The 16,663-nt window shown below is 47.9% G+C and overlaps 1 long non-coding RNA gene across 2 annotated transcripts; it reads right to left on the reverse strand.

The window, feature by feature from the left end:
• Nucleotides 1-6,916: 6,916 nt before the first annotated feature.
• On the reverse strand, nucleotides 6,917-7,652 carry LOC113564880. 2 transcript variants are annotated; one of them, XR_003409246.1, is made up of 3 exons: nucleotides 7,198-7,652; nucleotides 7,087-7,137; nucleotides 7,014-7,025 (listed from the first exon to the last, which is right to left on the reverse strand). It is a non-coding gene; the product is annotated as an uncharacterized LOC113564880 (long non-coding RNA). The 2 variants fall into 2 exon arrangements; XR_003409247.1 differs by having other exon boundaries at nucleotides 6,917-7,137.
• Between the last annotated feature and the right edge of the window lie 9,011 nt (nucleotides 7,653-16,663).

Here is a 16,663-nt window from a genome sequence, read left to right on the forward strand (position 1 = left end):
CTTGTCCGCCAGTAACGAGTACGAGATCTCACCCCCTCCGGGGCGTGAGACCCGATGTCCCTGAGGAAAACGTGGCTGTTCTCCTTCCGTGGTTGTCTGGTGGCTAGGCGTGGCCAGGGGTCTAGTGGTAGTGGGTCCTGGCTCGTGGTGCTTGCTGGACGCCTCTGGTCTGGTTCCTTGGAGTGGTCCTTGGGCAGCTCGTTGTGGTTGCTCGGCCGGGGCGGCCGGTGTCTCGGTTGCTGTCTCGCGGTATCCGTGGGTGGATCCTTGGCTCGTGCTGGGCAGCTCGGGTATAATCAATCGCAGTTTTGGTCCCTCCTTGCTGTCTTCCATCTTCGTCCGGCTCTGGCCCGGGTGACGTGGCTGGGCTCCGGTGGTCCCTGGGGATCGGTATGTTCCCAAAGTGGGTAGCCAATTCGTCCAGCCTTGCCTGCACGGCTTCGGGGTGCCCAGGGCGTGTGATGAATGCGGTGATCCGGCTCCGTAGATCCTTTACAGTCCCAGTTTCTCCTAGTCCAAACTCCTTAGCCAGGCTCTGCAGCTCGTCCTTCCTGCGGGACGCTATCGAGCGGATGTTCATCCTGATCCTGTTCCACTAATCGGGGCACAGGTGCGAGTCGTTATCAGCACGGTACTGGGTCGGGGGCGCCTATACTAGGATACACGGCAATCGGGAGTCCTGTCGAAGGATACGTGGCAAGGTACTGGATCGGTGATCCTATACTAGGATACACGGCACTGAGGTGGGGGGTCCTGTTCGAAGGACACGCGGCACGGTACTAGATCAATGATCCTGTACTAGGATACACAGAACTGGGTTGGATGATCCTATAGAAGGATACGTGACACGGTACAGGGAACGGTTCCTGTGGAAGCTCGATTGTAACTCTCCGACTGCTCGGTAATACCTCTCTGACTGCTCGGAACCACTGACGGTTCGGTGGTAACTCCTCGACTCGTGTTCCTGCTCCTCTGCCATGTAGCTCCTCTTCTGCGTTCGCCGGCTGTCCCTCGCTACTCCGTTGTTCTACCGCTGCTTCGCTGCTTGGCTTCTCTGTCACTGTCCCGCTGCTCTGACGCGGCGCCTTCTCCGCTCTGCCAATGCCTCTCTGTTCTGTCGCGGGGACTCCGCTGCTGCTTTGCTGCTCTGTCGCTGCGCCGCTGCCGCTGCTTTCCTGCACTTCTCCGCTCTGTCCCTGCTGCTTTGCTGCTCTTCTGCGCTCTGCCGCTGTCTCGCTGCCCCGTCGCTGCTCCTTTGCGGATGCGGAAGAGGGTGGCGAAATTTGGACACAACACGGTAAAGATCCGATATCACAAGAGTGTGGATACCAAATGTGGTTGCTCTGGCTCTTATAGGTTCTGAGATCCTTGAACTCATATTTTGCAATTGGCAAAGGTTAGGTTAGGTTAACCCGGAAGGCCCTCAGCGGGGCCACGCATAGGCCAATCTGGTCCTTAGTTATCCGGATAAGGGTGGGGGGGGGGGGGGGGGTATGATCCGTCGCGGAAGTGTTTAGGTGGTTTTAAAGTGCCCGAGAATCGAGGTGTTTTTAGCATAGGCCAGCAGTTCCTGTGGCGTCCTTTTGGAGGCATCTTCCAGTGATGCCAGCACTGGGGCGCCCAGGTATCTCCTACTTGCCCTTGAGAGAGCCGGACAGTAGCAGATGAGATGTTCCAGGGTTTCGATAGCCCCAGGTTCATCACATTTCCTACAACTGTCTCTGTTGGTGATGCCTAGCTTAGCTGCATGTGCAGCAGCCAGACAGTGACCTGTAAGTATTCCCACTAGCAATCTACAGTCTTTTCGTGGTAGGTGCAGTAGGTAGTGGCTAAGTTTCTCGTTGCGTTCCTTGCACATTATCTTCGAGGTTTTGCAGGTGGTGGTACTGTTCCACCTGTTATCGGTCTGTGTTCTAGCCTGCTTCTCTAGATCGCATTGCAGCGTTCTAAGGGAGACAGGCACGTTCTCGGTTCTCCTATTCTCCAGCCCGACGCCTTCCTTAGCTAGTACGTCCACCGCTTCGTTTCCCTTGATGCCCTGGTGGCTAGGAACGCAATAGATCCGCACTGTCTTTGTCGTGCTTAGGATGTCTAATGCCTCCCTGCTCACCAAGACACTTCTGGAACTGACCGCGGACGACTGCATGGATCTTATCGCCACTTGGCTGTCGACGAATAGGTTGACCGCATCGTGTGCTCGTTCTGTTAGGAGAGCGACCTCCGCTGCCTTCCCGATGGCAAAAACTTCTGCCTGGAATATGCTGCATTGGTCCGGTAGCTTATACGACAGCCTTATCTCAGGGTCTGTACAGTATAGGCCCGCTCCTACTCCTCCTTCTATCTTGGAGCCGTCTGTGTATATATTGAGGTGCTCAGTTTGGTCCCTTCCAATTTTCCAGTCTTCAGGTCCCTAAGATGTGGTTGTTTTGACGTCAAGGCAAGTTTGGGGGGTCAGGTAATCAGTTGATCTGGTCATGTCCCTGCCAATTGAACTGTGCCCGTATCCTTGTATGGATAGGTTTCCTGATGCTATAAGGCGTTGTGCTGCCTTTCCCGCAATCAGGCGAGCGTGAATGTCCAGGGGGTCGATTCCGAGTAGTTTCGAGTGCTTTTGTTGGGGTTGACCTCAGCGCCCCTGTAATACAGAGCAGAGCCTGTCGCTGAGTCTTTTCCATAAGCTTATGGTATGTCTTCTTTTCAATAGCCTGCCACCACACTAAGGCTCCATACAGCAGAATTGGTCGCACTACCGAGATGTAGATCCAGTGCATTAGAGCAGGTGACAGGCCCCATGTGCTGCTGAGCATCTTCTTGGATGCATAAAGCGCAATGGTAGCCTTCTTAACCCTTTCCACTACATTGGGCCTCCATGCCAGCTTGCTGTCCAGTACTGTGCATAGGTATTTCACCTGTGATTTTGGAGTCAGCCTAGTTTGGTCAATTTTCGGGGGGGTCCATATCGGTACCTTGTACCTCTTGGTAAAGAGGATGAGGTCCGTCTTGTCCGCGTTGATACTGAGTCCTACCTCTTCCGCCCACTCACGTATCTCCCTGAGTGTACGTTCCATTATGGAACTGAGGGTCGATGGACATACACCCGCAATAAGTATGCTTATGTCGTCTGCATAAGCTGTTATTTTTGGGGCCTTCCTTTCAAATCTCTTAATGAGGTCGTCGACCACCAAATTCCACAGTAGTGGCGACAGGACTCCACCTTGAGGTGTGCCTCTGTGTGCCCCCTTTACCATGGAAGCGGTGCCCCACTCCGATTGCACCCGTCTACAACTTAAGAGGTTTTTGATCCAGACGTTCGCTTCTAGGCGACTTGTTATTGCGGTTGTTGCCACCTTGTTGAATGCTCCTGAGATGTCCACAAATGCTCCCAAAGCATACTTTTTGTTGTGAAGGGCGCTCTCGATGGTGGCTACTAGCGAGTGTAGTGCCGTCTCCACTGATTTCCCCTTGGTGTAGGCGTGTTGGTTTTTTGACATCAGTCCCCCTACCTCATTCCTGATGTGTAAATCCAACAGCTTTTCTAGTGTTTTTAGTAGAAAGGAGGTAAGGCTTATCGGTCTGTAATCCTTGGGACTCACGTGGCTGCACTTTCCTGCCTTAGGGAGGAAGACAACTCTCGAGGTTCTCCATTGGATGGGGATATAGCCCGTACTTAGGCATGCTGAGTATATTGCGTAGAGCCATGGGGTAATAACCTCTTTGGTCAACTGCATCATGGCTGGGAATATCCCGTCCAGTCCTGGTGCTTTTATGCCCGCGAAGAAGTCTATGGCTCAGTGGATTCTCTTAGTGGTTAACAGACCTATTGGGGGGTGCTGTTCCTCAGTTGCTAGGTCCTGATGCTCCTTGGCGTCAGTGACCTCGGTGCATCCAGGGAAGTGCTCCTCCATTAGTGCATTTAGGGCTTCTTTACTGCCCTCTGTCCACTGTCCGTTGTCTAGTTTTAGTTGGCTCTGTACTGTGGGCTGCTTTGAGAGCAGCTTCCGGAGCCTAGCGGTTTCAGCCACTTTATCAATGTTGGAGCAGAAGCTTCTCCACGAGTTCCTTTGTGCCTTACGTATTTCCTTCTTGTAGCTCCTAAGTAGGATTTTATACTCCTCATTGTCAATCTCTTCGTTCGCTTGTTTGGCGATCTTGACGAATTCCTTGAGGTTGTTCCTTTGGAGAGAGAGAGATCTCGGTTCCACCAGAGTGGCTTGGACCTCCTCTTCGTTCTCGAGGGTTTGCACGATGCATGGTAGGCGTTCAGTAACTCGTTGGATAGGGTCTTTAGGGACTTCTCTATAACCTCCGCGGATTTCACTGAGCCCGGATTCGCGAGCTTCGAAGTAACATTCTTTTTAAACTTTACCCAGTTTGTGTTTCGGTGGTTTCTATTGACTGTTATCTTCGAAGAGTGTTTGAATTCGCACTTGAACTGAATGTACTTATGGTCTGAGAAGGATGATCTTTCGAGGACTCTCCAGTCAGGTACCAAGGTACTCTTTCCCGTGACAAGAGTTAGGTCTAGCACGTTTGACGAGGTGGGACCCACGAAGGTGTGTTCCTCCCCCACGTTTGCTACATCCAAGTTAGTGGATAAGATAAAGTCTAGGAGTGACTCACCTCTATCGTTGGTGTCAGGGCTTTCCCACACATTGTGATGGGCGTTGGCGTCTGCACCGATGAGGAGTTGGAGATTTTTGGAGCCGGCTTCTGTCACCAGACTCCTAAGTTCTTCCGGTGGGGCGCGCCTGTGGTGTGCCATGTAGCAGGAAGCTGCCATTAGGCGCTTTTCCTCGCTCTCCAGCATCACCACCGTCAGGTCATCCGTGCTGTAATGAGACATAAGATGAGCATGGATTCCCTTCCGTACGAGTACGGCGGTTCTGTTCCTGCTTACCGATGTTGAGTAGAGAAGGCTATAATTTGAGGACTTTAGTCCGGCCACAGAGTTGCCTGACGCAATCCACGGCTCCTGGACTAAAGCTATGTCGGCGGGCCCTTGCTCCAAGGCAATGAGGAGCTCCGCCGACGCTACCTTGCTCTTATGAGCTTCGCCTTTGGTATGGACGGGATCAGCTCCCTGTCTACCACCTCCAGCTTGGCCCCCTCCCACAGAGCTTCCAGTAGGGGCACCTTCTGCACCAGCCACTACCGCGTTGGGTCGTCATTACATTTGAGGATTTTGACCCCGTTCAGCCATCCCGCTCCATCGAACGTGGCCATGGGAGCGCTAGGGTCCTCCTCCATTCGCGAGAACAGTGCCTCGACGAGCTGCACGTGGACTAACTTCCACTGCGCCGCCGTCATCTTCCCGTTCTCGTCGCTGCGATCGATCAAGGCCACAATGAGATGTCTCTTGGACACCTCGCTCATGGCCTTCTGTCTCGGCTTCCTCGTCTTCGGCTGGGGGTGGCCACCTTCGGCCCGCGTTGCCGCTTGCTCGCCGGAGTGTCTTTGGCAGCACTCTCGATCGAGCGTTGCCTCTTGGTGGCCAACATCTCCTCCACCTTGTTGGCGAATCCACCGTTTGTTGCCTTCATCTGGGGAAACTGCGCGTAGTGTTCGCGGCCCTCCTGTACCCGTTGCTCAGCCCAGACTAGCTTGGACTTCTCCTCTTGGGAGATATCCGCCTTGCCCCGGACCCGGCTCAGTAACTTGAGGGCCGCCTTATACTGAGCTTTTGTCTTCATCCCCTCCATGGAACACTTCGGCCCTTCCCTACGCAGGGAGCTGGTACCTGGTTCCGGCGAGCGGAGAAGGCTTTCCTCTTCGGTCTTGCTAATGGATAGAACGCTCTCCAGCTCCGAGTCTGCATCGACAACGGCACCCGCGCGGCTCACCTTGCAACGCGTCGGTTTAGTGGCAGTAGTATTACAACTGACATGACCTGCTCCCGCCATGTCCGAGGTGTGACCGCTGGCGACACGCAGAGAGGATTGCTCCTCCCCGTGCCCGCCGGTAGTAGCAGTCACGCTTTCCACCGACGTTTGGGTTGACATCCCAACCCGTGCTTGCTCCTTATCTGCCTCCATATTTGGCCCGAAGGTCCATACCGGTTGTTTTTCGGGGGAACAGCGTCCCCTAGCGTTTTATGCCTGGCCGCCAGGCACCTCTAGCCATGGCCTTGGTTCAGTTCCCCCGACTTTAGACCGGGAAGACGATGGACCATAGCCTTAGCTAGACACTGCATTACCCCGGGCAGGGCAAGCGACAGTGCATTATCCTCGCCCGGGATAATGCAGTGTCCATTGCCCAGCCGACACCCTCGTGGAGGGTTTTTGCCAGCCTGCAATTGGCAAAACCGACCATGAAACCTGTGTGTTAGAGAGAGATAGAGCGAGCAAGTATGAAATTATTTTCTTGATTCTGGCTATAATAATTATACGATCTGGTTGAGATTGTACACTCTAGAACATATAGTTATCCCCTACGATTCTGCGTTTTTGGTTTTATCGTATCTTTAAATATGTTGATTCCACAGATTTTCGTTCTTTGTGTGGGCGGAAGTGGGCGGGGCGAAATTTTGAAATATTCTTGTAGCAGTGACATATCACAGAAGTCTGGATCCAAAACATCGTTGCTCTAGCTCTTATAGTCTTTGAGCATTAGGCGTTGAAGGGGACGGACAGACGGACAGACGGACGGACAGACGGACAGACAGACATGGCTCAATCGACTCGGCTATTGATGCTGATCAAGAATATATATACTTTATGGGGTCGGAAACGATTCCTTCTGGACGTTACACACATCCACTTTTACCACAAATCTAATATACCCCAATACTCATTTTGAGTATCGGGTATAATAAAAGTTCTCGGGTGCGAGCGCAATCTTCCTTCACATTAAATTCGATTTCAGTGGACCAGGGAAAATGGAGCCAAGAATTGGTGGCAGATATCATTTGAATGAAGGATTCAAATCCAAACTGCAGTTATTTATTTATTTTTTATGACGCCATCGGTGGTATCAATTAAATCAAGTATATATTTCACAAGAAACTGAATAATTTAGCTGGTTAATTGCTGCTGGGAATAATGCATAGATTTTCAAGTAAAGGCTGAGAACATCACAGAATTTACTCACGAGGCAGCTTTTCTGGCCTATCGCGCACAGATATTTGTATATTTGGTTTAACTAAAGAAAAAATTGAAAGATTTACGTAAAAAGAAAAGAAAGGAAGGTTTCCGTACTCACTATTTCTCCATTAAATCACATGGTCGCCGCTGCTGTCAACTGCGCATTGGCCGTAGCAATACCCGTCTCGATAGATTGCTTAAGCTTCCTTAGGACGATATCGAGGTACACAATACGCTTATATTTAGCAGCCAACTTATCGACAATGCATCCAATTTGTTGATTACAAATATTTTCGAGGTCTGTATAACTCTGCTCCATGACTTGCTGTCCACTCAGGAAACTCTGGAACTCGTCCTCGGCCAGGTCCTCTGCCAGACAATCTTCAGTATCAGCCTGCTGCTTGCGTAATAGACTGATATCGCGATCTAGCTCCCCTCGCTCAATGGTCATGGCATCGAATACAGCTATCTTCTGGCTCAGTTCGTTGTTGAGTTCCAACCACGGAGGGAGGAAGCGGCCAAACCCTCTAGGCAGTCTGGACATCGCTGGAACAATATGACTATCTAAGAAATTTGATAGGGTGTAGAGAACTGATATTTTGCTTAAGTTTTTGATTAGTTTCTAGTTACCTACTTAGTCCTTTTTCGGATTCCGATTTTGATGAAGCTAATTGACTAATTTTTCTTGATTCCTCTTCTTTTATTTTTGTATTTCTTTCAGCTCTATTGGCCGAGACCCTCTCTGGCTACAAATTACTATGCAGCAGGTCACGTCCTATAGTGGCCAGGAACACATCTTGAGGACCCCGATATACCCACCATCGTTTGGGTTTCACCCTTCTGGTCTGCCGGGCGCCCATCGGGACATGACTTCTGTCGCGATAAATTGTTTTCTCCGCCTTTCCAGTCCACGATCCGCCGGCCTTTCGAACGCAAGACCCCATCCACACAGAAGAGAAAGCAATCCTCGATCCACTGTGCAGAGGATGGTGCGAAATTTCCGACGATCGCTCCAAAGCGGGCCACCGTAGAGTTGGGAAGCTCCACCTAAAGCCCCAACGCCATCCACCACAGCGAGCCCTTAGCAGTTCCCGAGCTTCAGCGCCAACAGAGCGCGGCCCCTCAGCCGTTTCCGAGCTTTAGCGCCGGCAGCAGCGAGCTCTTCGCCGCCCCAACGCGAGCCGTCGCGACCGAGAGTGGGCCATCCAGACACCGGGCCAAGAACCCTAAATAAAAAGTGACAAGTGATCTTCCTTGCTAATGACAAGGAAAAACCAGACTCGTCCAAAGAAAAAGAGACCCTGACCCGAATTTATTTTGTCACCGTGCTTCGCCCTAACCTAAAAGTCAGATCATGGCATGGGCAGGTTAAGTGAATTAAATAAACCCCAACGGAACGGGCAGAACTCGTATGAACCTCTTTGTGGCCCATTGTGCACTTACTCCCAAAGAACATATGTGCGCTTGTTAGGCCATTGACCCCTTTGTGCCCGTGAAACGAAACCAGCTGCTTGGAGCTTTTTCCGGGCGCCCACACCTTGGTCTATGTATCAAGACCTACCCCAACGAACATGAATAAACGAATAAATAATGAATAAATAATATAAATATAAATTAAATATGGAACAATTTAATTTATGCACTATATATGCCCAAAAAAGTCCCTAAACAAAAAGAAAAAGAAAAGAAGATCAAAATAATCCGGTGTTAGCCGTGGTCATGCGTGTCAATGTGTGTGTGCTGTCTCTCTAAAGCTTACAGGTATTCCCCTCGCCGAAAGATCTTTTGGACGTGGCCGGAACATGAAAGTACGTAAGTGAACGAACTCCCAGTTATCCTTTATAAACTTGTAACATAAAGAGACAAAAAACCATAGATGAGCCCGATCGCCCGTGTTCTTTGATTTTCCCTAAATTATGTTGGGGCTTTTTATACCCGATACTCACAATGAGTATTGGGGTATATTAGATTTGTGGTGAAAGTGGATGTGTGTAACGTCCAGAAGGAATCGTTTCCGACCCCATAAAGTATATATATGTAAGATTAATATTAAAGTATCGTTTATTAATAATGTTTTGATCGAAAAAGAGTACAAAGTGTTTGATTTAAGATGTGCAATTAATGATTCTGTTCTTCCGACTTTTTGTTCAACTTTCTGCTTCTACTTCCAACAACCGACTCCCATATCGATAACCCCTTATCGGCTAGGTCTTTTAAACATCGGTGAAGTCTGGTTATATCGGTTAGGTCTTATCGATGGTATCTTAAGTTTAAATGTTAATTTAGATGGGATAGTGTTAACTGCTTAATACACTGTCCATTACATTCGGCCCTCCTGCTCATCTTCATCTGTCCCAGATGATAATATATCCTCGTTCTCTGAGAAAAAACGCCATAGCTTCATATTGTCACTGCTCGTTGCGGTGATGTTTGGCCCCTCGACTTGAGCAACCTTTCTGACGTCGTAGCGACCGTTCCGCTTTACCTTGGTGACTTCATATGGGCCTAGATACTCGCTGGCCAACTTGCGTCCTGCGACGAACTGCGTCCTCTTGATCGCGACCATGTCTCCTAGTCTGTAGCCGTGCTCAGGTCGTCGTTTTTTATCATAATTGCGCTTGTACACCTCTTGCGCCTTCTCAATGTTTTGTTTCGCTTGGTCACGCAGTTCTTGGCGCTCGTTGTTAAACTGCGTAACCAACTCCTCGTTGAGAACCTCCAATAGTCGACTTTCAGCTTGTCTGTGCATCTTTGTCCCAAACATGACCTCGAATGGCGACGACTTCAACGTAGAATGCACATGCGAATTAATCGCCATCTGAACCTTTGGCACATGCTTGTACCACTTCGTTGACTCCTGAGCTGAGATCTTTGCGATGATACCCAAAATTGAACGGTTCACCCGCTCAATCTGACCGTTGCCTCTCGCCACACCTGTCGTTGTACACACATGTTCGACTTTGTTCTCGTTGAGAAACTCGCTGAATGCGTTGGATGTAAACGCTGCTCCTCTGTCGCTGACTATGCGCTTGGGAAAACCAAACACAAATGACCAATCTCTCAGCCTCTTCACAACTTCTTCGTGACCTGTTGACTTAGTTGGGAACAGCCACACAAACTTGGAGAATGCATCTACCACAGCAAAAATGTACTTGTATTGCTTGGCTGTCGCATCCATTGGTCCCAAATGATCAACGTGCAGCGTGTATAGTGGTGTGTCACCCTTGTCAATGCAATGAAGATAGCCTTCTTGTTTGCCCAACTTTTTGCTGAAAATTATACAACTGATAAAATTAGTAATCAACTTATTTACTTTCCGTTCAAGGTGCGGAATCCAGTATTGCTGCTGAACTGAGTGCATTGTCTTCGCTGTGGAGAAATGACCAACTTCATGCGATCCTTGAATGATTTCCCTTTCCATCAGCCTTGGAACCACCAATACGTCATTGCCATTTACAGATTTGAAGAGAAGACCTCCTTTTAGCTTGTAGTCTTGATATGGGTGCTGCTTCAGGATCTCAACTGTGGCTTTGATGAAATCGTCATCCTGCTGTGCTTTCTTTATCCGAGCTGTTAGCTCCGTCGTCACGAACATGCATGTCTGCGGAAAACGACTGAGACAGTCCACGTGTCTCATTTTGTCCGCTGGGCGGTGTACTACTTTGAATGTAAAGTCCTCCATATACAGAATCCACTGGGAAACTTCTCTGGGTATATCTGCTTTCGTTGTTGTCTGCTTAAACGCCGCACAGTCAGTGGCAAGATCAAATTTGATCCCCAACAGGTAGTGACGAAACTTCTTGAGTGCGAGGTACGCAGCTTTGACCTCCAAATAGTAACTGTGACGTTTGGACTCAGCTTGTGTAGTCTTTTTACTCCAATAGTAAATCGGGTGGAAATTGCCATCAAACTGCTGCAACAAAACTGCTCCGAAACCTTCTTTGGATGCATCCGTGTGGAGTTCCGTTGGCGCTTCTCGTGAGTATAAATGTAATACAGCTGCGATTACAAGCAGATTCTTTAAGGTTTGTAGCGACTGTTGCTCTGCTTCGCCAATGTTGAAAACTGCTTCCTTCCTGAGTAGATTCGTGAGCGGCCGGGCAACTTGTGCATAGCCAGGGATGAACTTTCTGAAAAAGCCTGTGAGTCCCAGAAATGCTTGAACTGCTTTAATGTCTTTGGGCGTAGCAAACCGACTGACAGCTGCTGTCTTCTCTTTGCCGGGCCAGATTCTCCCGTCCTCAATGATATGGCCCAGAAAGCTAATGCGTGGCTGCATGAAGCTACATTTCTTCCACTTGATCTTTAGGCCAAACTTCGCAGCTGTCTCCAGAACCAACTTCGTCTTCCTTATGCACACCTCGGGCGACGCGGCGTAAACAATTATGTCGTCCATATAAAGCTGCATAATGTCAGAGTTGATTAATTCTTGAAAAATATAGCTTACGAACCGAATGAACGCAGCTGGCGAGTTCTTGAATCCGAAAGGCGCTTTATTAAACTCGAATAATCCCTCCTTTGTGACGAAGGCCGTATACGACTTGCTTTGCTCTTCCATAGGCACATGGAAAAATCCGTTTTCAAGGTCCATTATGGTAAACCACTTAGCCGACTGCAGCTTTTCCAAGACTTCCTCCATGATCGGGACTGGGAAGCAGTCCAGCAATACCATGCTGTTTAACTTCCTGTAGTCTACGCAAACTCTAAGTGTACCATCTTTTTTCTTCACGACGACAACTCTGCTCGCTACATTTTTTTTTCCTTCTTATTGGACGTTGACATGCAATGACTGCATCTAACAAGAGGCGATGCAATTACTGCACCGTCAAGTGGCCCGTGTGACACCAGCAGAAGGCTGTTACGCGCGGATCCCAGGCAAAACGCAGCCCTCCTCCCGCCCAACCGACCGAGGGGCGCTGCCGCATGACGCGCGGTGCGTAGCCGAACCAAACGCGAGCATGCAAGAAAGATAGATATTAGACTAACCTTCGAGGAAAATTAGCACTAAACTTATTAAGAAATTAAGCATGCAAGAAAATACAAAATACAAATACCACTACAATTACTAATTACTAGAAAGGTGTGTAAGGATTAGTAATTTAATAAGAGGAAGAGAATTAGTGGAGGATATAATATGGTAGAGGGAATTATAGTCCGAGCATAAGACCCTAAACGGTTCATGCAAGGAATAATTCGATCTACAAAGTGGAAGGAACAACGGTATAAAGTTTCTAGTCAGTCTAATAGGAATCGTGAAGTTTATGCGGCTCAACAGATCAGGGCTGTCTATGTCACCCCTGATCAAGTTGTGCATAAATATCACACCAAGCATTTTTCTACGGTTAACTAAGGATGGGAGGTTTACTAATAATAGTCTACTAGAGTAAGATGGGAGTCTTACACCCGCATCCCAGTTAAGGCCCCGCAGAGCAAAGAGTAAAAAGTTTTTCTGTACTGATTCTATACGGTCCTGGTGTACTTTGTACTGAGGGCACCATACACAGGAGCCGTATTCTAAGATCGGACGAACAAGCGAGGTATAGAGAGTCTTTGTTATATAGGGGTCGTCAAATTCCTTTGACCACCTCTTTATAAACCCAAGCACGCCCATGGCCTTATTTACCATGGTAGAAATGTGTTCGGAAAACTTTAACTTGGGATCTAACATAACACCCAGATCATCCACCAGGGTAATTCTCTCAAGAGAACCCCCAAATAGGGTGTAGGGAGCCAACAAAGGGTTAGAACGATGAAATGTCATAACTTTGCATTTCGAGGCATTAAGGTGTAACAAGTTTGCACAACACCATGACTGAAAGCTATTGAGATCGGATTGCAAGCGAGAATGAAATGAAATGTCCTTGTACTGGACACAGAGTTTAACATCATCCGCATACATAAGTACTCGAGAGTATGTTATTACTGAAGGCAAGTCATTAATAAAGAGTGTGAAGAGTAAGGGGCCTAGATGGCTGCCCTGTGGTACTCCCGAAGAAACCTTTACTGGTAAAGAGAGGGAGTTTTTGAAGAGGACTCTTTGAGACCTAGAACAAAGATAGCTAGAAATCCATCTCAGGAGGTTGGGCGGAAACCCTAAAAGGTCAAGTTTATGTGCTAAAAGGGAATGGTTTACAGAGTCGAATGCTTTACTAAAGTCGGTGTAAATAACATCCGTCTGTAAGTTACCTTGAAAGCCTTTAATAATGAAAGAGGTAAACTCTAACAAGTTCGTGGTGGTTGATCGCCGCCTTATAAATCCATGCTGAGTTGGAGATATAAGTGACTTGCAGAGATGTTGCAAGTGCGGAGTTAAAACCTTCTCAAACAATTTGGGAATAGCGGATAACTTTGCTATACCTCTATAATTTTTTACATCAGACTTACTACCTTTTTTATGGAGAGGAATTATAAACGATTCCTTCCAGATTGGGGGGAAGCAAGATGAATCAATGGACATGGTGAATAGTTTAAGCAATGGTCCACACAGAGCCTCGGCGCAGTACCTGAGTACACAACCTGGAACCCCGTCTGGACCCGGTGAAAACACCGGCTTAACTAGTCGAAGATCTTGAAGTAGGGAATACTCATTTAACAAGGGACTGAAAATGCCGTTCGACCTCGGTAATCCGTATGGGTACGGTTGACCAGAGTAGCGTTCCTCAGAATAGGTAGTTTGGAAAAACTGGGCAAAAAGATCGGCAATTGCCTGATCATTATTTGCCGACGTATTACAAAATGATAGCGAGGATGGGTGTGCGGACGTTCTACGCTTACTGTTTACGAAGCAGTAAAATTGTCTAGGGTCCTGAGAAAAACGTATCCTGCAACGAGATAGGTAGTTCTTATAGCATTGAGCATTAAGAACTGAAAAGTTTGACCGAGCTATTACATAACGAGAGTGAGAAGTAGGAGAACCCACTTCTTGAAATTTTTTATAAAGTCTTGATTTTAAGTTTTTTAGACTGGATAACTCTTTGGTAAACCAAGGGGGTTTTCCAGATCTAATCGGACAAGAAAGCGGGACACAAGAATCAAAAAAATGTGCCAAGAGCATTGTAAAAAAAAATGTTTGTGGCTTTTGTGACATCAGTGCACAAGTACAAAGCGGACCAATCAAAATCCCTAATTAGGTTATTAAGCTTCGAAAACTCGGCTTTACGAAAGCAGCGGACACGTTCAGGTAGTCTACTCGACCGATCCAATACAGTTGGTCCTATGTCTAGCGACACCTCGAAAGTAGGGTGGTAGGCGTCTTCAGGTATAGTGAGCGGAAGGGCTCGGGTTAACAACACTATGGTCGGATCCGATACAAAGCATAGATCAAGCAATCGACCCAAGGAATTTTTCACATGATTGACTTGAGACAAGGACAGGTCAAGCAAGCCGTCAACAAAGTCATGTCGTGACATGGGCACTAGGATACTAGACTCGTTTACCGAAGACCAAACAGTTCCTGGCAAGTTGAAGTCACCAAGAACTATCATACGATCTTTATCAGATAGCGAGGAAGCAACAGCGGTTAAAGCGGACAAGTGCTGCTCATAAATTGAAATATCCGAAGAAGGTGGGATATACGAGCAAGTAATGAATATAGCGAAAGCGGGAAGAATCAGTTTTACACACAGGAATTCCAGTTCCTGTTGAACTTGGACTGTGAAGTGTTCTGACGTGAAGTAAGAGTCCACTGCAATTAGAACCCCTCCTGCACGTCGAGACGAACGGTCCTTTCTAAAAGTTGTGTACCGACCTGCCAAAACCTCGGAACTAAGAATGTCCGGCTTTAACCAGGTTTCAGTAAACACAATAACGTGGGAAGCAAATGCAACACTATCCCGGAAAAGAATGCTGAGCTTACTACGCAAGCCTCTTACATTCTGATAGGTTACTAAAAGAGAAGTTAGTTTTTTGCAAAGGTTGGAGCAAGACGGGAAGTTGAGGAAGAGGAAGTTGAGGTTGAGGGTGGCACGCTGGAAAGATTTGGAAGCGATATGGGGGGCCTATTCTTCTTCTTAGCCTTAAACTCCTTCACCACCAAATGCTCCGGCCAAAATTTGGTGGAGCAAATGGTGTCAAATTGAGTTGGGGAGATGCTTATCTTAAACGACGCTATCTCCCTGGCATAAGAGAAGTTAAATTTCTCCACCTTTAAACCCACGGCTTTTATTTTGCTTTGAATGAAAGCAGTTACATCATTAGATGTGAGGTCAGGGGCCAGCCGTGAAACAAAAACTTGTCGTTTTGGTGGGACTCCCACCAGTGGTTTAGTCACCGCAGGTCTAGTACCTGTGGTGGCAATATCCGGAGGTCCGGAACGTCTATTTACTGGTGGGATCGGGATAGACGGGACAACTAGTGAACTTGCGGACACCACGGACACGGACGCAGCAGACGTACTTGGCTGCACATTCTCCGAGGCGATGAATTCGGCTACCGAATCTGCATCGCCAGCAGCTTTCGTTGCCTTTGGAGTGGCAAACGAGATCAACTGCTGTACACTTGGAGTGGTCGGAGTCAATTTTTCGGCGGCGGACGGCTGAGTGACGGTTGGCACTTGCAGGTCCCGCGGAGTGACCTTTTTGCGCCTCGGAGACTCATTCAGCAGCTTTAAACCGCTAAACTGAGCCTCCATGGCTAGGAGCCGATCGTACTGGTTTTTAAAACCAACGGTCAGCTCCTTAAAGCCACTCCGCGTCTGCCTCATGAAAGCCACCATGTCTTTCTCCACCGCACGGCATGCCTCGCAACTGTAATGCAAGCCATTACGTTTGGCTATGGCATCGCTCACGAGGCCAGAAAATCCCGCGCATTTTGCGTGGACTACGCTGTCGCAGAGCCAGCAGGGGACATTTGGCTGATCGTGAGTGATCTGCTTCTTGCAGGTTTTTTTAGCGCAGACCACAGCGAATTCCATTTTTTTTTATTATTCAAATATTTTATTAAAATCAAAAAAAATTAAAAATTTCCAAAACAAATTGGTATCAGACCAATGTGCCAGACAACGCTCAAAGCGGAATTGGTAAGAAAAAAAGAGAGCAGAGTGGAGAGCGGTTATAGCGAGAGCTACTAGATAGAGAGCGCTATTGCTCAGAAAGTTGAAAGAGCGAGAGAGAAAGAACAGTTATTGAGGTTGAGGTGATAGCGAGAGAGTGATAAGACAACAAAAGCTACCAGACGAGAGCGGACTGCAATGCAATACTCACTCACTGCAACAACACAACACAACACAAGCCGACGCCGAAAAATAAAAAGTTAAATAATATTTTAACACAAATCAAAAGGCATGCACTCGCGTAAAAGAATAGGTTTCCAGATTGTTGTCTGGTTAGAAAGTATATTTAGAATTTAATTAGGAAAACTCCGGCTGTTTATTCGAAACAAAAGGAAAAATGCGGAGCGCAAAACAAAAACACGTCTGAACACTACGAAAGAGAACGAAGGTTTTTTGAAGACGACTTGCGTACGATTCCTTGCTCGATCCATTCTTCGACTTGCTTCTTTACGGCACTGGCTTCGTCTGTCGATAAACGACTCGGTGAGTGATGAAACGGCTTGATTACTCCGTCGGGAACTATCTTCAGTTGAAT

Source organism: Drosophila persimilis, unplaced genomic scaffold (assembly GCF_003286085.1).
Source record: "Drosophila persimilis strain 14011-0111.01,24,50 unplaced genomic scaffold, DperRS2 tig00001074-arrow-arrow-pilon, whole genome shotgun sequence".
Lineage (NCBI taxonomy): Eukaryota > Metazoa > Arthropoda > Insecta > Diptera > Drosophilidae > Drosophila > Drosophila persimilis.